General features: G+C 42.0%; 1 protein-coding gene and 1 long non-coding RNA gene across 2 annotated transcripts in view; both read left to right on the top strand.

Annotated features, from left to right (window-relative positions):
• The first annotated feature begins 14778 nt into the window (after positions 1-14778).
• LOC117444982 (uncharacterized) lies at positions 14779-15955 on the top strand. The gene is made up of 3 exons (XR_004551914.2): positions 14779-14929; positions 15611-15715; positions 15884-15955. It is a non-coding gene; the product is annotated as an uncharacterized lncRNA (long non-coding RNA).
• Positions 15956-19713: 3758 nt separating this feature from the next.
• Positions 19714-27820, top strand: part of cracd (capping protein inhibiting regulator of actin dynamics) — a 30802-nt gene continuing 22695 nt past the window's right edge. The window contains exon 1 of the mRNA XM_034081287.2: positions 19714-19813. The gene's annotated coding sequence lies outside the window, so the exon portion shown is untranslated. The remainder of the gene's footprint in view (positions 19814-27820) is intronic.

Raw genomic sequence — 27820 nt, 5'->3', positions numbered from 1 at the left:
TCATGTGTCACTTAGTTTACTGAACCGTGATGAATGAAAGAAATTAGTGAGGTAGTGGTTTAAAGAAGTTACAAAGACATTAATATATGAGTAACAGGTCAGTGTAACACAAGCTTCTGTCAATTATGGATCATTCAAACTATATACAAATAATATGTAATAAAGTTCTAAAATAAGTATTCGGTATATTCCTTGATAGCTTTTGAAGAAGGTTGTTTTTAAGTTTACTAAAAATCTATCGTTTCAACTGTTTCACTTTATAAAAAGGAACAGGTGAGTAGAGCATTATTGAGTTTCTTATTCTGTCAGTAAATTATCCAAATGAAATGTTTATCATTATTTTAGTCAACCCTAAACAAATTGATTGTGCCTTTTTAATAATGACCTTACATGGTCGGCAAAGTTAAATTAACTTCAATCAAATCTGTTCTGAGAACAAACTAATAAATGTTTAAAGATAGGAACTTGCCATCCCACTGAAAAACAGTCCGTAGAGATTTAAAGGCGTAGTTGTAGTTCAGTCCAACGTTTCATTTGGATTCATTTCTCCAACAGTCAACTATTTTCATAAAGAATATATATATTTTTCAAAGTCAACTTTATTGTCAATCTTACTCAGTTTGTGTTTATAGACAGAGATCAAAAATACTTTTAAATCAAATAAAATTATACAATTTACAGATATGTATACAAATATATATATATATATCCTATATAATGATGGTGGACACTTCACCTCCAGCAGGGCAGATGGCTGCACAAGTCCATCGGGGGATGCTCCCAAAACACCGACTCACTCACAAAGAGACCAGACTCGAACACTGTCTCCTGATAGGCCTGCACAAAAGCCTTCACCCCTTCGGCCTCGTTTACAACCCCCCAGTTGACAGCCATGACTCCGTCCAAGTTGTACCCCCCGAGCACCCTCTTCATGAGGGACGCGCATGGAGTGGATGAAAGTCCCGACCGCAGCACAGCACCAAACTTGCTGGCTGTCAACCTGCCCCGCCTGTGTAACTGCCACTTTGTCCGCTGTCCTCCGGTGGCTGTCTGGATGGCAGCTTGCTGGTCTTGCTGGTCGCATTGAGGCAAGAATTGCCTCAAGCCACCGACCCCCATGCCCCTTCACGGTGACAATGGCCTGATGTTGAGGCCGCGGCTCTGGCTCAGGTGACAAAAGCCATGCCATGCCACACTGTGCGCCCCACAGTGCAAACCTGAACCAGTCTACATCCTGAGTGGCGATGTCTCTGGCCAGTGGGTTGTATGTCTCCTCTCACTGTTGGTAAAGTTGAGACACCGGCTGGACTACTTTGGAAGTGCCAGGCTTCCTCCACTGGCACTCGACATCTGTGGAGCTGATCTGCCACATGGCACATATTGCCAATGCTGCAGCGTGGCTGCATTTGTACATCCCCCGTGCACAATCACAGACAGCGCTCTGCATCGCGCCATCGTCTCCCATGCAGATCTGTACAAATAAAGTAAGTACCATGTTTGTTAGCATGCTATAATAGATTGAATCAGCAATAATACAAGGATGGTCCGGATCTGGGGGTGGGAGGGGTTATTTTTCCATAGTTTTGTCTGATTGTTGTTATTGTTTGTTTTTTCTGTATTTTTTGTAATGTGTGTTGTACTGGTTGTGATTGTACATTGTATTTTTCTAAATGTGTATGAATACATTTTTGAAAAACATTTGATCAACAATAAAAAAGGATTTGGTCAGGATCTAGACTCAGTGTGTAGTTTATTAATTAATCAATGCTCTCTACTTTAGGAAAACACATACCAGTGTACCCGAGGGAGTCACGCACAGCTGTGCCTGGATAACCAAACAAATTGACAAGATAACCAAAACCCTTGAATCTACACACAGCAAATAAACTCAAATGACACAACGAGATGTAAAAGGAGATCACACATACAGTATAGTCGATATAAAACTGGCCGCTTCAATCTGAAGAGCAACTAAAACAAAACACGGGAGTTTACCTTGTTCTTGTGAACACTAATGTTATCCACAGCATACACACAGACCACGAAGTTCTAAAGGAGAACACTAGTTACTGAAACAAAACACGTTAGTGTACCTTGTTAGCTAATGTTAGCTAGCTGACATTAACGTTACACATTGCACTCATATTACTCACCAACATCTTGTAAAGCCGGTCCCGCTGCTCTTACAGAACCGAATAACTCCCCTTTCGTGTATGTACAGCTCTCAACGTGTCCAGACTTGTAGTCACCTCGTTTTATACTTTTATTCTCATTCTGAAAGAAACAGGTTAAATTTGCTAACGTGACGGCCATCTTTGTGATGGTGACGCGTATTGTGCGAGACTAGAGACCTGTAGTTCACTCAGCGGTTTCACACAAAAAAATGTGTAACTTCACAGTTTTACGACACATTTTAATTTTTTTGACTTGCAAAATATTCTTTTAAATTGACAAACATCATATGTGTCATTCGTGGCACAATTCAAACGGGATCAAAAGATAACCTTTCTCTCTCCATTGACTTCAATGTATAATTTTACGCTTCCGGTGTCCCATGGAGGCTCCCGGAAAGGGAGGGACTTCGCCTCTCTATAGACCAGAAACTATTCTTTTACCGTTCTGTTTTAATTTCACAATAAAGTTAGTAGTAATATTTTGTTTTGATATTATTGTTTTTTATTAACTACTAGACGACTGGGTCATGTTAATACCATCTTTTTTTGGTTGCTATGGGTTTTTCCCATCGCTTTTGTGTTACAAATATCAAAACAATAACAAAATAATATTCGTCGTAAACTAAACCGGAAACAGCAGTATATTTTATTTTGTTAACACTGTAAACTTGACAGCCTTTTAACCTATGATTTTAACCCAAACCTCCTACTGGTTAAAGCACGTTATTACACGTTTAGAGTAATTGCAATGCAGGAAGATTGTGTTGCTTTTTAATGACTTTTTAAAATGCCTTTTTCTTAATGTCTTTCATTTTTGTAACGCACTTTTGAATGTGTTATATTTTATGAAAACATTCAAATATTAAGAGTACATATAAAATAGTGGGAAAGTAGAAGGTCAATTATATAAATATAGAATAGAAAATATCAAGAAGATACTCAAATGATATCTAGAGTAAAACAGTTTAGTGCCTGATAGGAGGATGTGCTAACTAATAAGGCTTTATTTAAAGAAATGTGCAGAATACGACAGTGTAATGGTGGAAGTATACACACACATTGATAGATGTCTTGTAATGCACTGTTGATGAACCTGTGACCCAAGTTTGTCATTCATTGCATAACTACGCTATTGTGTATATGATATGTCAATAAACCTTAGAAAATCTTGAAATCTTGAAAGGGATGTGCAAAATAGCAATTATATACAGTCTTTAATGAACTATTAGAGAATAACGAGTAATGAATATGCTTTAAACGGATCTGCAGATAAATATTTAGTCTTCTCAAGCACCAACTATCAAATATCTCGCCTGATTGTTGGCACTTGACAATCACCTTTACTAAATTTCATTCAGGTGTAACTAAAGTCTGATTTAAGGGTTTTTTATATTTCACATCATTAATCCAAATCTGTAAAGTAACTAAAATAAATGTAGTGGAGTAAAAATACCAGGTAAACCTTAAAGAAAGCCCTCAGGATTATAAAAGACCACCATCACCCCAGCCACAAACGGTTCTGTCTGCTGCAGTCTGGCAGGCGGTACCACAGCATGCGGACTAAAACCACCAGACACAGAGACAGCTTCATCCCACAGGCCAGAAGACTATTAAACACCTGAACTTAGAAATAACATTCATCTGGCTGCTACTTAGAAATTATTTATCTAATATATCATATTCCAATCACTTGTATATAGACTCTTATTGCACTATTTCACTATTTTTTCTGTGTATCTGTTTTATTGCGTAGCACTGTTCGAGGAGCCTGTGACCTAAGGGGGGGAGGGGGGTAGGACACGTTCGATTCCTGTTTTGAATAGTGTGCCGTCGATGGGTTTCATTCCATTTCAAAGTCCTTTTGGACGCTCTGTGTAAACGTCGCGCATCCAATCACAGAGGTTGAGGACTGATCACGGGGTTTGTCAAGCTAAGCACATGGTGTAGTCCCAAACGATAGCTGAGGATTCTGGGTACTGTAGTGTCTTCGGCCATCCTAAAACTCCGTAAAAATATTTGTTTCTCCGAATCGAAGGGGGAAAATACAAAAGCATTGCACACAATTCAAACCAATCAATGTTGTGTAATTAACAAGGACAATTTGGTGTTTTTTAGTCGATGAGTAGTGCAGATATCACTGTAAAATCAATCGACAGTAAGGAGAATAGGCTACTTACTTCCGGGTGTAAAATTCTCCGTTATCCAATGGGAATGGACGCTCGTAATACAATACAGAGGACATGATCATTATCTTTTAAATAACGTTAACTGAAGGGAACAATCTATTTGACACAGCAGAAGCTCTGGCCTTCCTTAAAAACTAACTAATTTAATAAAAATCAAAGTTGCATTACACACAATGCACTGTTTTTTGAGAACACAAATTCGTAACTAATGTAATTTTTACATTCTGACGAAAAATAAAAATAATTATGAATACAAATAAAATAAAAGAAGCCTCCCGTGAGTTACTACACGCTATAAAGTAGATTTAAAAAACGTTGTATAGAATAAAAGCTCACTGCGGGACGTTGTAGAAATGCGTGTGTGCACCACGACAAAGGAGCCTCATTCACTTTACATTGGGGTTGTTTGCGTGGTGCCGACACGCAAATGTAACAAAGTTCGTGATTCCACCACGCATTGTGGTGTTAAGGAGTCGTGGTGGAGTCACGCATTCTGGTGAGATCAGGTTGGGCATACTATATGCCTTTATTGTAAGGGATATTTCTACTAAAAACTACTAAAACTATTTCTACTTTCTACTTTCTCTAATAGAGACATTTCTGATCTACTGTCGTCTGGATTTACCCTGGTGGTTTCAAGTTTTGATCCTTGAAGGGGAGGAACGTTATTTTACCGCCATTACATGATATGCAAATTAGACCATGACGTCATTTAGGGACTTCTGGCGACTTTTCGGACAGCCAATAGCTACTTTCCTTACTGTGGAGTTGGCAACACTGTTCATGTAGACGGGGATCGTTCCCCGGAAGTTCATGGCGGGCAATGTTAATGCATTGATAACAGGAGATAGATCTACGATTTCTGGTAATTATTAGTGAATAAAGGTTTTGATTTGCAATATTTATACAACAAATCGATATGTGTATGTATTTTACATCAATATGTTTTAAAAAATAAAATCCGGGTCGTGCGGGGCGCCCTGAACGTGAGGGGCACTCCCAAAAGAAGTGAAGTATGAAGTACTGAACGTGAAGACATCTTACCTTGTGGGATGCAGTGAAAATCTATGGATGAAAATGAGAGGTTAATACATGTGGGAATTTAGACGTACTGATGCCTCCCAGGCGTCCTTCCTGGCCGTACGGGGCATCCCGGCCATACGGGGCATCCCGGCCATACGGGGCATCCCGGCCATACAGGGCATCCTGGACGTGCGGGGCATCCCGGCCATACGGGGCATCCCGGCCATACAGGGCATCCTGGCCGCACATGGCGTCCCGGACGTGCAGGGCGCCCTGAACGTGCGGGGCAACCTGAACTTAGCAGGGACACATTTATACAGCCCCGAAGGTTTACTACCTGGCATACAGGGTTAGATATGGCAATAATATTAAACATGAACACAGACCCGGAGGTCATAACCTGACGTGCAGGGTTAAACATGAACACAGACCCGGAGGTCACGACCTGACGTGCAGGGTTAAACATGAACACAGACCCGGAGGTCACAACCTGACGTGCAGGGTTAAACATGAACACGGACCCGGAGGTCACGACCTGACGTGCAGGGTTAAACATGAACACGGACCCGGAGGTCACGACCTGACGTGCAGGGTTAAACATGAACACAGACCCGGAGGTCACAACCTGACGTGCAGGGTTAAACATGAACACAGACCCGGAGGTCACAACCTGACGTGCAGGGTTAAACATGAACACAGACCCGGAGGTCACGACCTGACGTGCAGGGTTAAACATGAACACGGACACGGAGGTCACAACCTGACGTGCAGGGTTAAACATGAACACAGTGACACGTATGCTGACGTGCTATGAAACCACCACCACCAGTATAGGCATAATTACCATTTTGTTTAGTGTTTGAGAGACCTTGGATAGCCAGCACGCGCTGATGTCCGGCGAATGTGGGATGTGAAGGCGGAGGAGGACCACCGCCCGAGTTGCAGGGATGAGGGAGAAATGCCTGATTGCAGCAGAGGTGGCTGCGCCTATCTGAACGAAAGCCCTGATATGCTATTAAGACGCCATAACCAGTTATGCATTATTTACCATCGGTAAACTGAAGAGCTCTTGGATTGCAGCACGAGCCGATGTCCGGGTGAAGAGGGAGATGTAAATAAGTAAGCACGAGCTGTTAGCTGGAGTACAGTAATGCATGAATATCATAGCCTGGATTGATGCGAGCCAAGTGAGCAAACCCGAGAATATGAATGAAGTGCAGAATGCACGCAGAAAAGACGTACACTTAGTTAAATGCTGAGACATGACCCACGATATAGTATAGCTTAATAGCAGTTAAGTGCGCCAGGATGAGTCAGATGCTGATAAACTGATTGAGTGATTAAGATTGTCTTCCATCATCTGAGTGAGGATGATGGGAGGAAGGGGAGAGCAGATTTAAAGGGGTTAGCAGGTGCGATGATTGGCTAGCCGGGGCGTAATGCCCCTGATCACTTATTGAGATAACGTGTGACACCCGATGATGTTGTCTTCCTGATTGAACTTACGCTGAGCTGCATTTCAATCAGGAGAGACGTGATGTATGAGTACATGTTTATTACCGGGACACATGATATGCGGGAATAGTGATTGACGTATTACGACAAGTAACTGTAATGATGTTTTGGCGATTAGGCCCCGGGTTTGCAGGATGATCATTCAGGAGGGAAAGAACCGCTCTGATGAACCCCCAAAAGAAGTGAAGTATGAAGTACGGAGCTTTGAGCAATCCTTACCTTGCGGCTGGCTGCGGAGATCTATGGATGAAAAGAGAGATTAACATGGGGACATGATGAGCGCCGGAATCGCTTCCGGCCTGCGGGGTTAGACATGCGCGGGCCCACTGGCCGCAACCTGCACTGCAGGGTTAACATGACGCAGACTGATAGAGATTTTGTGGGACAACTGGTCCGCATTCCAAATCTCCGCGCGTCCCTAACAAGCTGGTTATCATACAGGAAGGAATCCAGAACATACAAGTATCCGTTAAAAACAATAATCTTTTAATCATTAATATTTTAATGGTAATATAACAATGCAATACAATCAATACATTACCATACAAAGCCATATCATATCATATGCGTAATGTATGCCTACTCCTGGCCCTTGTTCACGGGCTGCCACGACCTTCCGGTCCGGGCGGCGCGAGAAGAGAGAGACAGAACAAAAAGCTGAATAGGCTTTCATACCCACAGAAACAGGAAGGGGTGGAGTTTACTCAGCCTCCACACACACACCCCCCCCCCCCCCCCCACATTCCAGAGACCTCACATGTGTCTTAAAGGATATTTCTTTGCTTCCAAAGATAACACAAATATTTCACCTCTCATATCTCCAACTTCTGGTTACACAGAATATAAAGTAATTAAACCCACACATATACTATTCAAGATATGTAGACTTCCCTGAAACATGACATGCTAGAGATCTTAAGCAGAATATACTCTTCCCCCACCTAGCACCATGTCCTGCATACATACACCTCCCCCATAGGGCAATAAAACCCTGTTTACTCTAAACAGCCCTTTGTTTATAGCCATTTTAGTCCTCACATTTATGAAAGGATAAAACAGAGAAATCAATATAAAACACAAACACAGGTATTGTTTGAACAGTATTCACTTAACTGCTACTATTGATAATTACCAGAGAAACTCAAAGGGACCTCTTTTAATATCTGGAAATTGCAACAAGACTTTCTGCCATTTCAAATGTAACACACTTCTTAAATATCAGATGCTGCAAGACCCACTGCCGCAACCTGCCCCCGCAGTGTTAAACCTAAGCGCGGACCTGTGTCCGCAACCTGCACCCGCAGGGTTAAACCTAAGCGTGGACCTGTGTCCGCAACCTGCACCCGCAGGGTTAAACCTAAGTGCGGACCTGTGTCCGCAACCTGCACCCGCAGGGTTAAACCTAAGCGCGGACCTGTGTCCGCAACCTGCGCCCGCAGGGTTAAACCTAAGCGCGGACCTGTGTCCGCAACCTGCACCCGCAGGGTTAAACCTAAGCGCGGACCTGTGTCCGAAACCTGCACCCGCAGGGTTAAACGTGACACGGACCCACGTCCGCAACCTGCACTTGCAGGATTAGCATACGCAGATCCGGAGTCATAGCCTGACAGATACGGAACCGTAGACACGTATACATGCTGACGTGTTACGACACCAGTTATAGGTATATTTACCATCTTTTAGTGTTTGAGGGACCTTTGGATAGCCAGCACGGCACTGATGTCCGGGCGGATGTAGGGTGTGAAGGCAGAGGAGGACCATCATCCGAGTTGTTGCAGGGATGAGGATGAGACGCCTTGATTAGCAGCGGAGGTAGCTGCGCCTATCCTGAACGAATGCCCCGAGAATAATTGGGGCGAAAAGCCGGATCTAATGAGAACTTTGCTTTAAGTAATGATTGAACTGGCGTTGAGTTAAGGGAATATCCCCTGAAATAAGAAATAGTGGTGAGAGAGGATTAATGAAAGGTCTAAGATGCAGAATTTGATCATGGATTTATAAGGGCAGAACGGGGAATCGTTGCGATTTTCGTTTTTTAGCAATATACATGACATATAGCCTATTATAGATGTCTCCGGTACCAATAAAAGACCAATACGTTGGAGCTTAACGGCGCGTAAAACACACGTGATGACATCACCAATGAATCGACGACTGAATAAGTTGGCAACTCATTTGGTAATCAATTTTGATCGATTAAGTCGATTAGTTGTTGCACCCCTACTGCCGAGGAGATGTTGTTGTAGCAGATTCAGCCGTTGGTGCACCGAGAAACGGAACATTTTTTTATTTTTTTTATTTTTTTTTGGGGAAGAAAAAAGAGAAAAATACGATCATTTAGTCAATAATCATTAAATTAATATTGGGAGTGAATTCCTAATTTATTTAGTATCTGGTCGTGTCATAACCAGGATAATGTGCAGCGACTTGTCATTGAGGAGAAGAAGCCCTACGAAACACCATTCATTTCAGGTAATATTGTGTTGAAGCTTGAAACTGCGTTAGTTACTGAGCATTGTAATGGGTAGTAATTACCCGAACTGCATTAGTAATGCATTACGTTCTTCGTACGCAAGTAATACGTTACTGAAACTCCATACTGTAACACGTTACACCCAACACTGCCTGGAACTCACCTTAACCCTGAACTAAAGGTAGAAATGTATAGTGTTGAATTTCCTGTCGGCTCCCAGACCGTAGTCGTGGAAACGGGGGGGGGGTTTGACTCTCTGTCATCTCCCAGCAGAAGCAACACGCTTCGGGTTCAATAATCCATTTTATCGGAAAGACTGGAGAGAGGCGAGCTCTTCTTGGGAGGTCGTTGCATTTATTTAGCTCTTCTGTTTCGCGAGATAGATTCCTTTTTCTGCTGTCTTGTTTACTTCTAGAAAACATGTATCCCGCTCGCTCGCTCTACCATACCCACGCACACATGCACGCGCCACGCCCCTCTCTTAAAGGGGTAGCAATCTCGCTCTGCATGACCCTAATGTCATAACAATATAACGAAACATCTCGTGAATTTGTTGCAACTGCCTTTTGCCAGCGCTACCCTGACGCCTGTTTTAGAGGTGAGGCGCAGGAGGAAGTAACTTCAATGGGATGTAGCTTAACCCCTGCCTGCCTGCCTGCCTGCCTGCCTGCCTGCCTGCCTGCAGGAGGGGTTGTTGTTGAAGCCAGAATGGGTAAAGCTTCGCCTGCGATGAGGACTGTTCCGCGTGAAGCCGGAAGCGCCGCATTTGAGCCAGTGATGCCCTCTCGAGAGACTGAAGGCGTGCGTCAATTGTTTGCGTGAAGAAGCCAATTTCCATTAAGCCCGGAGGAACTTCCGTGGAGCCCGATTTCCTTGTCTTTTCCTCCCGCGTCCGGGTTTGCGGGGCGGCCGGCTGGACCCGCTAGCCGACTGGGGAACGCCGTCTGTAGCTTAATCCGCAAGACTGCGGAGCTGATGAATAATGCCTGGAGCTGGGACGAAGCCCTGCTGCTGCTTGCGCGTTGACGCCTGGAAGACAGCTGATAGAAAAGGGGAGAGCATATATAGAGGGTTTAACAGGTGCGATAATTAGGCTTGTGAATGGAGGGAAGTGATATGTTGGCTAAGGAGTGGCGCTCCCTGTCATCCAGTGGAGGGAGCGAGTATTGCCATGACGAGCAATACGGAGTGATAGGTCTTCCTGCCTGAACTTGCGCTGAGCTTCATGTGTTTACTTATATAAAACAGTAGTATTAAACTTACCTTGTGTTTTCACTCTCACTTAAGTCCCTCTCCCTTTGCCATCAATCCAAAATCAGCTGAGCTGCAACATTATACAGACAGGTAATAATCAACAGAATCACAAGGACACAATATGGCTCTTCTAAAAACACTCACTCTTACACGCACCAAAGTTATATTTATCTAATATTTAACTCCCTCCACCCCCGCATACAATCCCGTTTAGAAGCCCCTCTTCTCTAATTCAACATGTTGGACGAAATGACATTAAGAGAACGGAATCTACAATTAAAAGGCTGTTCAACGTGTGTTGCTAACTTGCTTCGGTATGCTAGCTTAATCTGTTATCTGTAAACGTTCCCTAAATCTACTAATTTAGGGATAATCCACTGACATCCTTTAATACACATGTTAATTTGAATCAGATGTACTGATAATATCCGCAATATAAATCTTTAAACTTCTTCTTACCTTTAAAAGTCCGTCACGAACGGTCTATTATGCTGCAACTCCACAGCTCTGCCAGCCTTGGCGCTAACTTCCGGGGAACGATTGAGAGGCTCCACGATCCGCCATTGCTGTAAAAAAGTGGTCCATTGGAGTGAACGGAGATGTCGTAACTCTTCTATTATATGGCTCTGGCACACACTCAGAGCTCACAGCTCCTCATATCTGTTCAGAAACTGGACAAAAGTTAAACATGAACAAACCACAGACTGTCTATGTCATGGCGAATACAGTCGCTGCTTTATTTGTGTCTGTATGACGTTGTTGTGAGTGTGGACGGAGCAGCTACAGGTTAGTTTAGCCTGATGGATCGGATTCCATTCAGAAAACACACATTTTAAAAGCTTTTCGCCTGCCGTCTTATCTGCAGACTTGTCAAAGCATTAATTCATGGTTTCTAATAACCGTTATCAGTATGTAGTTAATTCGGCACCACTTTTAAACGTGTATTACAATTAAATCACGGTCAAATATGTTCATTTTGTTGTAGTTGGTATCTCCCATAGAATTTACATGGAGATACGCCCCGCCCCCTCTCCAGCGCCTCTTGTTTGAATGATAGCATTGACAGGAGCAAACACAGATGACAGCCGCGGTGAAACTCGAGCGATTAGAGCGATGCGAATATTGGGTGGTCTACCATAGTATTTACATGGAGATAAGCCCCTTAAAAACCATGAATGAATAAAGCATTAATTCTGTGTTTACTCCTGTCATTCAAACAAGACGCTGGAGAGGGGGCGGGCCGTATCTCCATGTAAATCCTATTGGAATCGGATCGATCAGGCTAAACTAACCTGTAGCTGCTCCGTCCACACTCACAACAACATCATACAGACATAAATAAAGCAGCAACTGTATTCACCATGACATAGAGAGTCTGTGTTTTGTATATGTTTAACTTTTGTCCAGTTTCTGAACAGATATGAGGAGCTCTGAGTGTGTGCTAACAGCTAACGGCTGATATGTTGGGCCAATCACGAACCGTAATTTCTTGACTGGCAGCAAAAACAACCAATCACAGCAGTGCTTCTATGGCTATCTCTGTCCAATCACAAACAATAAGTGTTCTCCCTAAGGAATACCCTTTCCGTCCAATGTGAAATGCTGTGGTGTTTTCTGAAATGCTGTAGTGTTTTCTGAAATACTGTGGTGTTTTGTGAAATGCTGTTGTGTTTTATGAAATGCTGTTGTGTTTTCTGAAATGCTGTGGCGTTTTGTGAAATGCTGTGGCGTTTTGTGAAATGCTGTTGTGTTTTGTGAAATGCTGTGGCGTTTTGTGAAATGCTGTTGTGTTTTGTGAAATGCTGTTGTGTTTTCTGAAATGCTGTGGCGTTTTGTGAAATGCTGTGGTGTCTTGTACTTCAGGGCCACCGTAGATAGCAGTTAGTAAAAACCATGAATTAACGCTTTGACAAGTTTGCAGACAAGACGGCAGGCGAAAAGCTTTTAAAATGCGTGTTTTCTGAATCGGATTCATCAGGCTAAACTAACCTGTAGCTGCTCCGTACACACTCACAACAACATCATACAGACATAAATAAAGCAGCGACTGTATTCGCCATGACATAGACAGTCTGTGGTTTGTACATGTTTAACTTTTGTCCAGTTTCTGAACAGATATGAGGAGCTGTGAGATCTGAGTGTGTGCTAACGGCTGATGTGTTGGGACCATACGTTATGGGACCATGGTTGGGACATATTTCGCTGTCGGGTGTTGACCAATCACGAAGCGTCATTTCTTGACTGGCAGCAAAAAAAAACAATCACAGCAGTGCTTCTCTGGCTGGCTCTGTCCAATCACAAACAAGAAGTGTTCTCCCTAAAGGAATACCCTTTCCGTCCAATGTGAAATGCTGTGGTGTTTTCTGAAATGCTGTTGTGTTTTGTGAAATGCTGTGGTGTTTTGTGAAATGCTGTGGCGTTTTGTGAAATGCTGTGGTGTTTTCTGAAATGTTGTGGTGTTTTGTGAAATGCTGTAGTGTTTTGTGAAATGCTGTGGTGTTTTGTGAAATGCTGTAGTGTTTTGTGAAATGCTGTGGTGTTTTGTGAAATGCTGTGGTGTTTTGTGAAATGCTGTAGTGTTTTGTGAAATGCTGTAGTGTTTTGTGAAATGCTGTGGTGTTTTCTGAAATGCTGTAGTGTTTTGTGAAATGCTGTGGTGTTTTCTGAAATGCTGTGGTGTCTTGCACTTCAGGGCCACCGTAAAACACACTGGTGGGTTGTTTATGCTGGGTCAAAGGGGTTATTAGGGCTTCAATTGCAGTTGAACACCTGCCTGGGTTATTTTTAACCCAGAGGTTGCTTTATTCATTTTCCCACTTCTGAATCATTCTGGAACCATCTTTTTGTCATTTCTCACAACACAAGGTATGTAACCTATATTTTATCACTATATTTTACCTATATTTATATAATTATACAATTCTGTAACTTATTGAATCACTAGTAAGTGATTTTGAAAAACCACTACAACCACAACAGTGATTTTTCAAAACCACTAATCAGCCAGTGATTTCACAGAATCACCAGTGTTCTTGCACACTGTAAGACCGAACATTACAAGCTTGATTGTTTTAACTCAAACATTTCAAAAAGTTAATTCACCGCTAATTTTCTGATGACTATGAACTGATTTATTATTGTGTACAGTGTTCAACCACTTTGGGACATATTGGTAATAGTACTCAAACATTTTTAATGAATCTGTCTGACGCTGGTCTGACGTCATCACGTATGTGCTCCGCCCCCGACTTGCCGAGACGTAGATCCTTCACCAGAGTCCGCCCCATTATCTCCTGCCTCTGTTGAAATCGCTCAAACTTTTAAGAATACTTTTCCCACCGTGCTCTCACTGCCGGAATCGTCATCCTTTTTAGGCCGCACTACTCTGGTGAGTTACGTCTTGCCTTTGCACAGTATTTAAATGATGTGTTATTCATTTCTGCATCTAATGCACTTTGTGTCGCATGGTGTGTTAGTTTGATTTGAGCTCTTGTTAGCTAGCCTACATTTAATATCTGCCTCACTTGAAAAACGATTTAACTTACGTGTAAGACAGTATTTTAATATTGTTTTAAGTTATATCTCAAAGTGGAACGTTTGTGTTGCAATAGTTTTCTGGAAAAGTCGAACCTAAAATGGCGGCAGGCGGCGCGTTTTCTTTCTTATTTTTGTTACCGCATGTTTTATTAACTTAGAGGACTTACGTTCATTTGATCCACTACAATGTACCATAACCGTGCGTTCTGCATGTTTGTAAAAGCAAGCTAACTTGAAACACTAGACTATTCATTTTACAAGGTAATTTATACCCCCCAGCGTTTTCAAATACATGTAACTCAGCAAAGGTAACGATCGCACAGTGATGATTTTAATAATTCTATTATATGTGGAATTTCAGCTTTAATCTGATATCTTATCTTGGTTTTTAAATGTTAAGAAGCCCTGAGACAGTTTCGTGAACAAGAACCCTTCGGTACCGACGGCTGCCGGATTTAACAGATTAATAGTCTAGTGTTTCAAGTTAGCTTGCTTTTTACAAACATGCAGAACGCACGGTTATGGTATAACGTTAGTGGATAAAATGAACGTAAATCCGCTATGCCTCTAGTCTAAGTTAATAAAACATGCACAGACATGCATGCTGTAACAAAAAAGAAGAAAAGCGCTCCGCCTGCCGCCATTTTAGGTTCGAAAATAGTGTTTCTCAGATCATTTTGTGAAAACTTTGCAACCCAGCTAACCTTCAATGTTTTTTCTCTTAAGGAAACTGAAGCAACTGGCAGATATATGGCTTCTTCAATCGGGTAAGCCTCACAATGGAGAAACTGTGACGCGCTGGGGGGGTGCGAGTGAAGCCTCGCAGCTGCGCAACTGTGGCATGCCATGCTTACGGCCCCTACACACACGGCGGCGGGCTTGTCTGAAGCTCGACCAACAACCACTCACATGAATATCCCGCCCAGGACACACAAGCCCGCGGTTTGATTGGCTAGAGCTTGTACTGGCATATGATTTGATTGTCACAATGCAGTTTGGCATAGCGTAACGTCACTCCATTCAAAGTGAATGGAGTGATGTTACGGCCCCTACACACAGCGGCGTGCGTTGACGCTTCTGCCCATTCACTTTGAATGGGGTGAGGTCACGCTTAGCCGAACTGCATTGTGGGAGCAAAGCATAGCTTTCATGTGATTGGCTGTTGGTCTATCTTCAGACATGCCCGCCGGCAAGTGCCGCCGTTTGTAGGGGCTGTTACACTGTAGGTGCGCCGCGTTTGGGGGCGCTGCAGCCCCTTCCCGCGTCCATGTTTATTCCACATGGTTACTAAAATGTGAATGAATATTTAGTGCTCAACACTGAAATTATATTTGTGTTGGCCTGTGAATATTGTTACGTTTTCCAATGGCTTGGAAATGCAACCTTTGTGCTGCTGTCTTTGATACAAGGGCAGAGTTACTAACATTATTATTCCCTTGATTTAAAAGTTAATGCAGACTACCTTTGCCCTGCGGCGCAATGAGATCATCAATGATGAGCTACCTGTTGGAGAGATCCTGGAACGCTGACCTGCCTTGAAAATGGAGTCACAGGTGAAAATATTTTATTTATTACAACTATATAATTATTTTGTGTGCCTTTGTCACTGATAACTTTGACATGTTTACTCAGATTTAGCATGTTATGTTTATGTTTATCTCTGCTGCCTTTAGTCCACATATACATTGTACTGTGAATTAAATAGTCATTTTATATTTTAGCAGAGTTTCACAGGATAACAAACCTCAACCTGAAGAACCACTTCTATGCGGAGTTGGATAGACATGTCCTCCATCTTAGGAGCCTGTTCAGGAAGAAGACGGCAAGCAAGGAAAGGAAACTGAAGTTCTGGATCAGCTATTTGCCTCCTATGACCTCCAGGTGAGTCGGTTATGCCTCTTGGTGTTTTATTCTCATACTAGAGTGGATTATCTTTGTCAAAATGTTAATCTCTGCAGTCATGGAAGAACGCTTTCTTGTGATATCAATTGTTGTGTGGTTATACTGTTTAGCATCCAAAGTAAAACAAAGATATGTTCTCACACTCAAGGAGCAAGGTGACGTCCATGTCCGACGTGCTCTGCCTGCATATCTGCATGAAGATGACTCCACGTTTCTGAGGCTGTGGCATGTAAGTCAGCATAATAACTGTATTCAATGTATGTGACAGATCATCCAAAAATATAGTTTATCTTGTTACATTGTTTCAGGAGCTCTATCGCAGGGAGACAATTATTTGAATTTTTATAGTGAAAAAATGATAATAAATGATAGATTGAGTTTGAAAAAGTATGAACTGTCCTTGTGTCATCAAAGCTTGATTCTGTCACTGAGGTGTTGTTAATCAAACATTATCTCTTGTGTTGCTCACATCCCGTTCAGGTTCTAGTTCCAAGATTTGAATATTGCCATAAGAATTGTAATTATTGTAAGGTACACAATGGACATGTTGAATATAATCTCCCTTTACTTCAACACTTCAGAAGTGTTGAATATGATTTCTACTTTAGGATTTATTTGAAATTAAGCTCTTTAGGTTTCAGTGTAAAAAATGAGCTCACGTGATTTAATAAAATACACAATCATGAGAGGGCTTTCTTTCCTGCAGCATCAGTGTTCAATACAAAATAATTTCTAGTGTTCCCCATATTTTTTTGTATGTGTAGTAGGGAGAGATTATACTGTAAATACATATTCAGTTGCCAGTTTATTGGGTACAACTAGCTAATAGTAACAGTCTAATACAGTGATAAAATGAATCCTACCCTTATGAAGGTTATAAATGTTTTTTTGTTGAAAGCATTTATGTCAACTGATTGGTTATTTTGGAGGCTGGCGTTTCTGGTGCTGTAACATTATGTTGTGCAATGCTAATAGGCGTTTCCTTAAACCCACATTATGCACAAAACATACGGTTATTTGATGTGATATGTCACTGATGTATTTTTCAGAAAACACATTTCTGAGAGGCAATTTGGGTAACGTTTATCTGTTCTTGTCATCAGGTGGAGCAGTCTGATGATCCAGACACAGAGGACATCGCGGTCGGACTTCTCATGATCGGTGCTAGGTCAACAGACACCCCACACTTCTGCCCAGAGAGCATCGCTGTTGTCATTGAGGGTAACGGAGTTATCCAACTTCCCACACTGGCTGCCGCATTCATCCTGCTTTTTGCACTGACCTTTGCCCTGCATCTGAGCTACCCAAAAGACTTGGTCAACACTTTCGACTTCACCCAGAAAGTGTTGATGGGCCTGGATGAGGGGAACTTGAAGCCCTTGAAGCCCAGGGTGTTGAGCCTGAAAAAGCTTTTGGCAGTTTAATCCTACCAACAAAGTTGCACTTTAACAATCTCACACACACACACACACACACACACACACACACACACACACACACACACACACACACACACACACACACACACACACACACACACACACACACACACACACACACACACACACACACACACACAAACTGTTCTCCTCTGTTTACATCCTGCTGCTTTACATCTGTGTTCTGTTGTGTTCATTGACAGATTTGTTACGGTTCAGCTTCAAGTAGGACTGTTCGTAGATGTTGTTTTATATGTATTGGGTCTTTATGGTCCATGTGTTAAATTAATACGCAGAACTAGGGGTGGGCGATATGACGATATATATCGTCGTGACGATATTAGGTCTTCACGATATGCTTTTTCAGAGATATCGTGATAAAGAAAAAAATGTGCGGGAGGGAAAGAGGCTCTCCGTGCGCGGCGCAGGGGGCTATGACAGCGGACGGAGAGCCTCTTCCCCTCCCGCTCCCCCAGCCTCACCTACTGATTTTAGACCCTCACCCTGCACCCTGAGTCTCAACTCTGTGTTTTTCAAGCCTTTCCCTGTTTTTTTGTATTAAACAAAACATTAAGCTTTCCCAATGGTGTGGTTTTCGTTTTTGTGAAAAAGTGCAAATGCAGTGTTTGTATATAATTACATCACATATTGTTTTGCTGTTGGTCATGAAATTGCTCCTGCTGACTTGAGCCAGCCATTTTTTCCTCCGCTCTGTGTCAGTGGGGAAGCCGTACATTCGTACTCCTTTCTCGGAGCGATTTTAGCATCCCCAGGCAGCACAGCAAACCAGGACAACACGGAGGAAAAGGCACAGACAAACTGCATGATATGCTATTCAATGTTTATTGAATTCCATGTATTTGCAATGGATGTTCCTAAAACAACACATTTAACATCATCATCATGCTGCTGCTGCTGCGAGTCCTTTGATAGTCACCTGTCGGTCTCCTGTCCTTTCTGAAAGCCATAAAGATGACATTAGTCATTTAGATAACTTGTGTCCTCAATTACCATGGGATTACTGAAACTACCATGAATTTAAGAAAATGGTAGACATTAATCTAATCTGAATTTTAAAGCATTACTTTAGATCCCCTCCCTCTAAATATATCAATAAACATTAGAAAGTGATGCTCCTGACTACCATACAAGTTTAAGATAATATTGGTTTTAAAGAATTCAAAGCTATAAATAAACAGCAACAGGCTCTTTAACCAAGGCACTGTTAGTAACATGTAAACTAGTTCACACTAATCCTAATATTATCACTTAATATTAGCAAATTCTATTTTATTTTTTAAAACATATTGATGTAAATACATACACATATCGATTTGTTGTATAAATATTGCAAATCAAAACCTTTATTCACTAATAATTACCAAAAATCGTCTATCTCCTGTTATCAATGCATTCACATTGCCCGCCATGAACTTCCGGGGAACGATCCTCGTCTACATGAACCACGTGACGATAACCGTTTTTGGACTTCCGTTGTCGTAACTCTTCTATGATATGGCTCTGGGTCAGGTTATTCGCCTCCAAGAAAAGGCGCTCGTGCGGGACCGTAGCATGTGACGCATATTTTAGTTGACCTAATTAAAACCGTTTTGTTTTTTATTTATGTGTCACAGTATCACCTCAAAATACAAGATACGAAACATGTTCAACCATGTAACAAAATATAAATAGTCCTACAAATACTTTTATTTTATTTCCTTCTTATTTTTGTCTAAACTCAAGGGAGCCAGAGCAGAGGGCTTAAACGGCCGCATGCGGCCCGTGGGCCGCGGGTTGCCAACCCCTGGGTTAACCGAATGTGGCAGCTTTTAATATCTCTAATGGATGAAGACAACAAGACCTAAATGGAGATTCTTCTCCAGTAATTATTAATTTAAAATCTATCTCTTCCTTAAAACCATGAATTATTAAGAACACTATACTCAGGTCAACCCATTTGTCAGCCAGTTGGTGTGAATTCATGTCCTCTTTGTTTGTTTTACAGTATAGCCTATATCCTCATCTGCAACATAGTTGGATCTTTCTCATTCATCTCCTCCTTTCTTTAATTACTTCCGAAAAGCACGAGCGTACGTTAGAGTAGCGTGCTCGCATCGTGACGGGAGCTCACTGAGTCTGCCGCCGACCCTCGCTTTTCTCTCGCAGCCACACCCTCCCTTCTCCATCGGGACTGACTGTGCGTGCGTCTCTCTGTCGGGCACCCGCAGCATCAGCAACACAAAAGGGTCGGAGCTGCCGGAGTTTTACCTCAGCGCCGATCACAAGGAGGCATCGCGTTGGGAAAAAAAGGTGCTGGGATTTTTCCCTATTTTCTTCCATATTGTATGTATTTTATGCTGATTGTCTTCCATTTTCACGACGCTGATGACCTTGTCACATATCGCACCTCTCATCTCGCATTGACCCGATCGCATCTTCTGCTCCATCCTTCACAGATGTGTGTATGTGTGCGCGCAGTAAAGGGCTGGGACTTTCAATTTCATCCGATTTGAAATGCGCAAACGCCGATGTCAACAAGCCAACATTGTAATTGATCGTTAGTAAATAATGCACATCAATTGAAGGCTGTATGGATTTCATGTGTCAATATGATAAAGCAAAGGCCAGATTCTTTGTTCTCAGTGCGTCTTTTATTCTGCAATTAATACTGTAATCCCTGCGGCATGCATACACTAATCTGCCATTAACGGTTACGTATTGATCCGTGCCTTTAGGTCAGTGTTGATGTTCCACAACAGCGAACCGTGGCTTTCTCCAAATGACACACAATACAGCCTTAGAAATGACAGGATATCTGTGTCAGCTGGAGAACCATGCACAGGCCATATATGCTGCGGGCCTGCATGTGCGAAAAATGATATTATGGCTTTATATTTCCACGGGCAATGTGAAGGCTTTTAAATCATTGCTGCATTACTGTCATCATCAGTGGACTCTTGTGCTGAGACATACAGGCAGGGGGAATAGATGGCAGTTTGCCAGAAATGAATTCATAGGCTGCTGGTGTTGGATTTATGGTGCTGGTTTGAGTCAATTGATCTGTTTCATTTTTTGATTGTCTGCCCTACGGGCAACAATGTGGTATTTTAGCTGTAATCTGTGATCTTTCTATTGGTGTTTATATGCTGATGCATGACATATTAAAACACAGAGCTGTCATCCGGGTCTGTATTTTGCAGGAGAAATAGGAAAGAGATCTCATAGTAAAGACTACGTCACTGGTTCAAGAGAGTGTTTTATAAAGTACTGCAATGTCCAGCTTCATATTCATCCTGAAGGTTTAGATTCTCAGATGCACTGAGCTGCAAAGTAAATATGTCATCACCACCCAGACGGGGTGGTGATGACATATATATAGAGTCCACTTTTTCAGAAACATCTGTGAAGTGCTTTCGCAATGCAATACAGCATCTATTTTACTTGAGTCATTTAACACCCTTTGACCTCAGATAAAGCTGCAACTATGGATTTGATTTAATCACCACGAGGCAGGCAAACACTGCCTGATTCATTGTTTTCTGTGTGTTTAAATGTCAATTGATTTTCAATAGCCACATATTTGACAACAGGAATGGAAACTCCCGGCTTGTTAAAAATAAAACACTTACATTCAAAATTAAATGGGACTGAAATGAAGTTCTCATGCATCATAATGCATTGGCCTAATAAAATGCGTGATTATCATTTAAAACTGTGTTTTACATAGGAGCAACTATAAGCTAAAATAAATAAATGTAATGATTAAATGCTCACATCTAAAGTGTAATGATCTTATTGTTAAACACTATTTCTTAGGTATCCCACATTTATACTATATAGATTATTTGTATATACAATTTCAGTTATCTCTGCCCTTAATAATGCTCTATGCAGTATGTATTCCATTACAATTGATGCTGATATCAAGATGTAAATTATGTCTTTAAGGCACATACCGTAGGTCACCCACATTATTCCAGTGTTTATCGTAAATAACAAGGAATTGGATCAAACCAGCAATACTGTGATGATTGCCTTTGAACGTGGTGTATGTTTCTATTTAACGTCACTGCAAAATGAAAACCCTCTACATTTAACCATGAAATAATTAAAAACTATTTATGGTATGAAATATGTGAACATATTATGACCTTAATATTCTATTTCTAAATGGTTTACCATGGGGCTAGTGCTGTGGCTGCTACAGTGTCATTGAACATATCAGGAAGTGTTTGCTCTTGAAGTGAAGTCATTATGACTCTGCTTATCCTATGTGTGAATATATGGAGGTGAATATCTTAGTGAGAGTTTGTTTATGCTGCTTATACTGGGGGTTTCTATTTCTGCACACAGTCAGTCAGAGGAGCATGCAGTCTGTCTTTGAAGTGCGATGCTGCTGTAATATAGGCAGCTTCCATGTTAGTGAAGCCCCATCATTACCATATCCCTTTGAGGCTCCAGTGTGAATCTGACAAAACTAGGGAGTGGGGGAGCTGTCCTTATTACACAGTAACACTACGCTGATGCACACATCCAATAGAACAATTAAGATGATATTAAGGCTGCCACAGTCAAGGAACTAAGCTATTTTGACTCAATGTTGAATGCTGTAAAATACTAATCACTGTAAGACAATGACATACATTTATGACCCTTGTATTAATAAGCAGCTGTGGTGCACCGTTAAAGACTAGTGTAATCACACATGTGCATACGCGGTTACTGTTAACCCACAATGAAAGCCTCTGTGCATCAGCCAGAGGAAATGCTGAATGCCAGTCTGTTCTCCTGACTATCTGGCGGGGGAAACAAAGTGTCACTTTGTGCCTCCTCAGCACAGCAGCACTAACTAACAGACACAGGAGAACGCCCATCTCTCCTCGCTCAGCGCTCACTCTGCCTCGCTGACACACCTCCTCCCCTCTGACAGTACATGTGCTTCACTCCAACACGTGTCATGAACCCACACCGTCACCACTTCTCCAGAGTATGCGTCTTTTAGAACTGCAATCAAATTTTAATCAATATGAGAATATTAAGGGATGTTTTCCCTGTCACTTTCTTGCACACCCACACACACACACACACACACACACACACACACACACACACACACACACACACACACACACACACACACACACACACACACACACACACACACACACACACACACACACACACACACACACACACACACACACACACACACACACACACACACACACACACACTTGCTCACACACACAACTTTGCCTTCACTGCATCTGACACCTGACTCCAGGTAATGCCCTAGATCCACAGTGACAGCAGGCAGGTGGAACGACTCATAGATACCCTCGCACACAGAGCGCCTGCATAACGGTAAGAAGGCACTCTTATACAGAAAGTTACAAAAAATGTTAGGTAAAGCTCTCTGATGTAGATTGTAGGTTGACTTTAAATACAGCTGCCATTGATTCTTTGTGTATTTTTGACTGTGTGCATAACCCTTATATGCAGCTCATGTCTTACTGTGTGATTCAGTGAAGTGTAAATATATATCTGCACTTGTGATATTCATAGTTGACATCAACCAAAAATGTATAAGCTACAGTGTTAGAGATGCTCAGGTATGAGACGACAGCCGTTCCTGTTTGTTTGTTTGCACGCTTAGGTATTGTCTCTTAACAATTGGCTAATGTGGAAAATATAACCATGGTCATGTGATACATGGTGCGTGTCACTCTGAAATCCATTGTTTCTCCACATTGTGGACAAATGCCAAGAACACCTCACAGCAAAACGTTTGAACAAAAATAAAACGTTATATAATTTAAGGAGGTAGTGTTTATTGCAGCACTGTTGGGCTGGGTCATGTGCAGTCCTGTATTGCACTCAAAGCTAGTACTGCTGGTTGTTTAGTATCTATTAACAGGTTTTAACCCACATTTGGTGGGATGGCTTAAGGATTGGCAATGTTTGTTAGTGAAGTGGTCTACTGCTTTGGTGCAGACTGAAAAATGTCAACAACTAGAGGATGGATTACAATGCAATAGTTCCATGTTTTCTGGAAGATGCATCCTACTGACGTTGGTGATGCCCTGACTTTCTCTGTAGAACAATCAGCGGGTCCACATTTTATTTTGTCAATGCGATATGCAAAGTTGTTGGGGTATACATACTTTTTCAGACCTCCCCACCTAGAACACATTCATAGCTTTGCATTTAATTGTTCACATGGAAAGTTGTGTTAAGAAAGAAAAAGAGAAAGCATGAGAGAGAAACCCTGCTTACTTTCTGTCTTCCAAATAGCTGGTCAATATTGGCGAATGTCAGCTTCTGAAAGTAACAAAAATGGTTGAGCATAGCCCCATTATTTTAAGTCGGTTCTGCAGCCACTTGACCATCCGACAGGTGGTTCTGATGAAACATGCTGACAGCTCTCATCTTGGTAATACTCTTTTCCTCAGCTCTAACTGAAGCTGGGTCTGGGTCTGACATGCTGAGCTGAACGTGTTCACTGACACACATGGGGCTTTGTTTTCAGCCATGCATGAACATTAGCTGTTGGTGCTTTGCTTATGTGTTTACTATCTTTGTTCCCTTTACAATCTGAATCACGCAAAGGTGAAGGGATTTGAGTTATACAATATGTCGGTATTTTGGTATTAAAATAGGCCTCTGATGTGAATAAAATAGATACAGACCGAATTTGTTGTCATCTCAATACCACCCAGTTGATAATTTGGAGATTCCAACGGCACGTGCAAAATCATAACGGAAATGTGCAACAATTATATAATAGAGTTAAAAAAACACAACAGAAAGTAAATGCTAGCAAGAATGCCAGTAGAGCAGTCTGTGATAAACAATGATAACATGGATGACTTTTAGAGTTCAACACCAAGCTGCTGTAGAAAATAACTCATACATTGCAGCCGACAGACTGCTTTTATATGTTATTTTTGGTTTCACATGTAGCAGGTATGTGGAACATTTCAATTAAAAAGTAAAAAGAAAATTGAATGAAATGCAATGTGTATACAGTATGGGCTGTGTTACACATCTACACATTAAAATCATTTAACTGCAGAGCTGTGTAGCATTATCACAGTTCAGCCGAGGACATATTTCTCTGTTTGAATTGTTTTTTATTTAGGCATTTTAAATATTCCCTGGAGATAGACATTCCGTGGATGCTTTGGACTGTGTCCAGAGGATGCTACTTTTATGACTAACTCTCCTGATCCTTAAACAGGCTCCTGTGGCAAATACCAGCATGTCCTGACTTGCTTTACTGTCAGTACTGTCAGCAGTAGTGACTGGCTGAGATTATGATTAATCACCACACACACACCTGATATTAATTTTCCACATGTGTAAATGCCCAACCCTTTTGCATGGCGTGCTCCAACACTTGGTTTACTTGGAAACTCCTCCGTTGTTCTTTGTGCTGCTCAGTGCAGCTGCAGTTGAAACACCAGCAGAAACACATTCATGTGTACACCATGTGAACTATTTCAGTGTGTTTGGAGAGAGGAGGATTTGGTGGGAGGGGTGATTCTGTGTTGCCTCTCTCTCCTCTGGCACCTGCTATTGCTAACATGTTGCCATGGTAACCACGAGGCTGCTCAAACTTCAGAGAAAGGTGGAGATTGGGACAAAGAGTTGATGTTGATGAGTCTAGACCCTAAAAGAGTGACGCAATAGTGCAGTATAGATTTCTGATAGAACATTTTAAGTGCTTCCTCATCCAACCCCTCCCCACGTCACCCCCTCATGCCATGCTAATGTTTCCCGTCGTGAGTGCAACTGACAGATCTAACACACCCAAACTGTCTCTGTTCTGTATTTATTTCACCGTTTTCTCCCAAAGCTACAGCGGAGGCAGCATCAAGGCTCTTCTGGGTAAAACAAGCTTTGTGCAAAAGAACAGATCGATGTTCCCTAAGGTTTTACTGCAGTGGTGTGCAGCCGTCTCGAGCTGTGCAGCTGAAATAGGTAAAACACGGCTCCGCCAAGTCCGTCCGTCTGCTTTGTCAGCAAGCTACTTGTGCTGTGAGGTTATGGCACTTAACCGCTACAACACTAAGCCATGCCTTTGGACATTGGTATTTGTCTGGTGCAGAGATGTGTCACCATCCAAATGATGTTGAGCTGTTGGGTCGTTTCCAGAGCGCAGCATCGTGTTATGCCGCCGCCATACTCTGATGCAGCTGTATCCTTGTCAAAGGCATCTCTCTGCTTCTGTAGAGCACATGGCTGCTTTTCGTGCTTTTCTCATCCCATCTCTAGCTGACCCTCAAGTCGGTCCGCTGCAGCAAACAGACTGCAAACACACTCCAGTACACAACATAACAAGGCACACACTGACTTCTTATCACACTTGCTCAACATCAGGAATTGCAGCCAATTTCAGTAAATAAACAAAACAAGAATTCACAATATCTCTCTTTTCACAAATACTGTCTGTGTTCCAACACCCGACTACCAGACATGCTTGTTCGCTCCTTGTTCTACGCTGGCAGGACAAAGAGCCTTTATTGGGTCGAGACATTTCTGAGAGAGTCTGTCCGGCTCTGTCCCCGTGAGGAAGGAAGCCCACGGCATGCTGATCCAACTGGAGACAGTCTCTCTCAGTACTGTCTCACGCTCTCTTTTGATTCTAACGCTGCCGGCCTTGTGGTTTCACACACATTTCCTGCTGCACATCAGAAAACCTCTGGCTCGGCCAACATGCTGCAGACAAGTGTGTGAGGAGGCAGTATGTGCTGGTTGGTGGCAGTCCACAAAAAGTACACTGAACAAAAATATAAAAGCAACACTTTTGTTTTTGCTCCCATTTTTCATGAGATGAACTCAAAGATCTAAAACATTTTCTATATACACAAAATAACCATTTCTCTCAAATATTTTTCACAAATCTGAAATCGAGTGGCCTGTGTTCGTCGTCCATAACATAAGCCTGCCCATACCATAACCCCACCACCACCATGGGCCACTCGATTCACAACATTACCCTAACCCTAACCCTAACCCTAACCCTACCCCTCACACCAGATACTGACTGGTTTTTGGACCCCCCCAGACCCCCCCAATAAAGCAAAACTGCACGTTTCAGAGTGGCCTTTTATTGTGGCCAGCCTAAGGCACACCTGTGCAATAATCATGCTGTCTAATCAGCATCTTGATATGCCACACCTGTGAGGTGGGATGGATTATCTCAGCAAAGGAGTTCACGATCACAGATTTTTTCAGATTTGTGAACAATATTTGAGAGAAATGGTTATTTTGTGTATATAGAAAATGTTTTAGATCTTTGAGTTCATCTCATGAAGAATGGGAGCAAAAACAAAAGTGTTGCATTTATATTTTTGTTCAATGTAAATAAGAGCTGGTTTGTGTGGTTATTCCTTCCGTGGATCTCTTATCATTGGAACATGTTCAACGCCGGTGCTATTAGTTTCTTCTTTTATTGGTAATTACGGAACTCTCTGGAGCTGTATTATCTTATATGTGGAGTTGACTTATTCTGCATCAACTAGCCACAACAGAGTGGCTTCAGGGGGCTTATTTTGCTTTTAAAACAGCAGAGGCTTTATTTAGTGGTATATATGCTAAACAAATTAGCATGAGCTTGAATGATGCTAAGAGGGAATGGAGAGCAAATAAAAACAACAAAGTCCAACTGCAGCGACCCCCCCTCACAATGTAAACATTCAGGGTCACTTTCCTGATCTCTCATATGTCTCTCCTCAATTTTCCGCTCACACTTCAACCCTCCTGCAGTACAGACAATAACATCATCCACATGCTCACCTCCTTCTTCTCTCACCACAGCCAAGGTGTGCTGTGACCATGGTAACGGACGCCACGGAAACTAAGCACGAGATGCTTTTAGAGGTAACCGAATCGAAAGGCCCAGGTAAACAGGAAAAAACGAGTTATTTTCAGCGACATCTTAAAGAGACAGTGTGTCAAAGTGGATTCAGTGATCACATCATGAGGATTAAATTACCTCTGTCACTGTCTGTTCAATGTGTTCCATTGTCTCTTTAAGATCTGCATGGTGTGGTGATGGGTTTGATTCAGCCTTTACATGCGAGTGGTGTGCTGTGTCCACTTGACAACTTCTTTGATCTCCTTTACCTATACTTCTTTTTAGGTGATGTCTGTGCAAAAAGAAGAAAAAACACACAAAGACTTTTATGTCACTTACATTTAGTGAGTGTTATGATGCTTGTTTTATGCTAACAGGCTGCTGGCCATTGTTTTCCATATTGAACTGACAGATATTAAAGCGTTATTTATCTTCTCATGTAACTAGAAAGCCAG

Source organism: Pseudochaenichthys georgianus, chromosome 4 (genome assembly GCF_902827115.2).
Source record: "Pseudochaenichthys georgianus chromosome 4, fPseGeo1.2, whole genome shotgun sequence".
In the NCBI taxonomy this organism is placed as follows: Eukaryota; Metazoa; Chordata; class Actinopteri; order Perciformes; family Channichthyidae; genus Pseudochaenichthys; species Pseudochaenichthys georgianus.
Note: the sequence above shows the minus strand (reverse complement) of the source record. Positions and strands in the feature narration are given on the sequence as shown.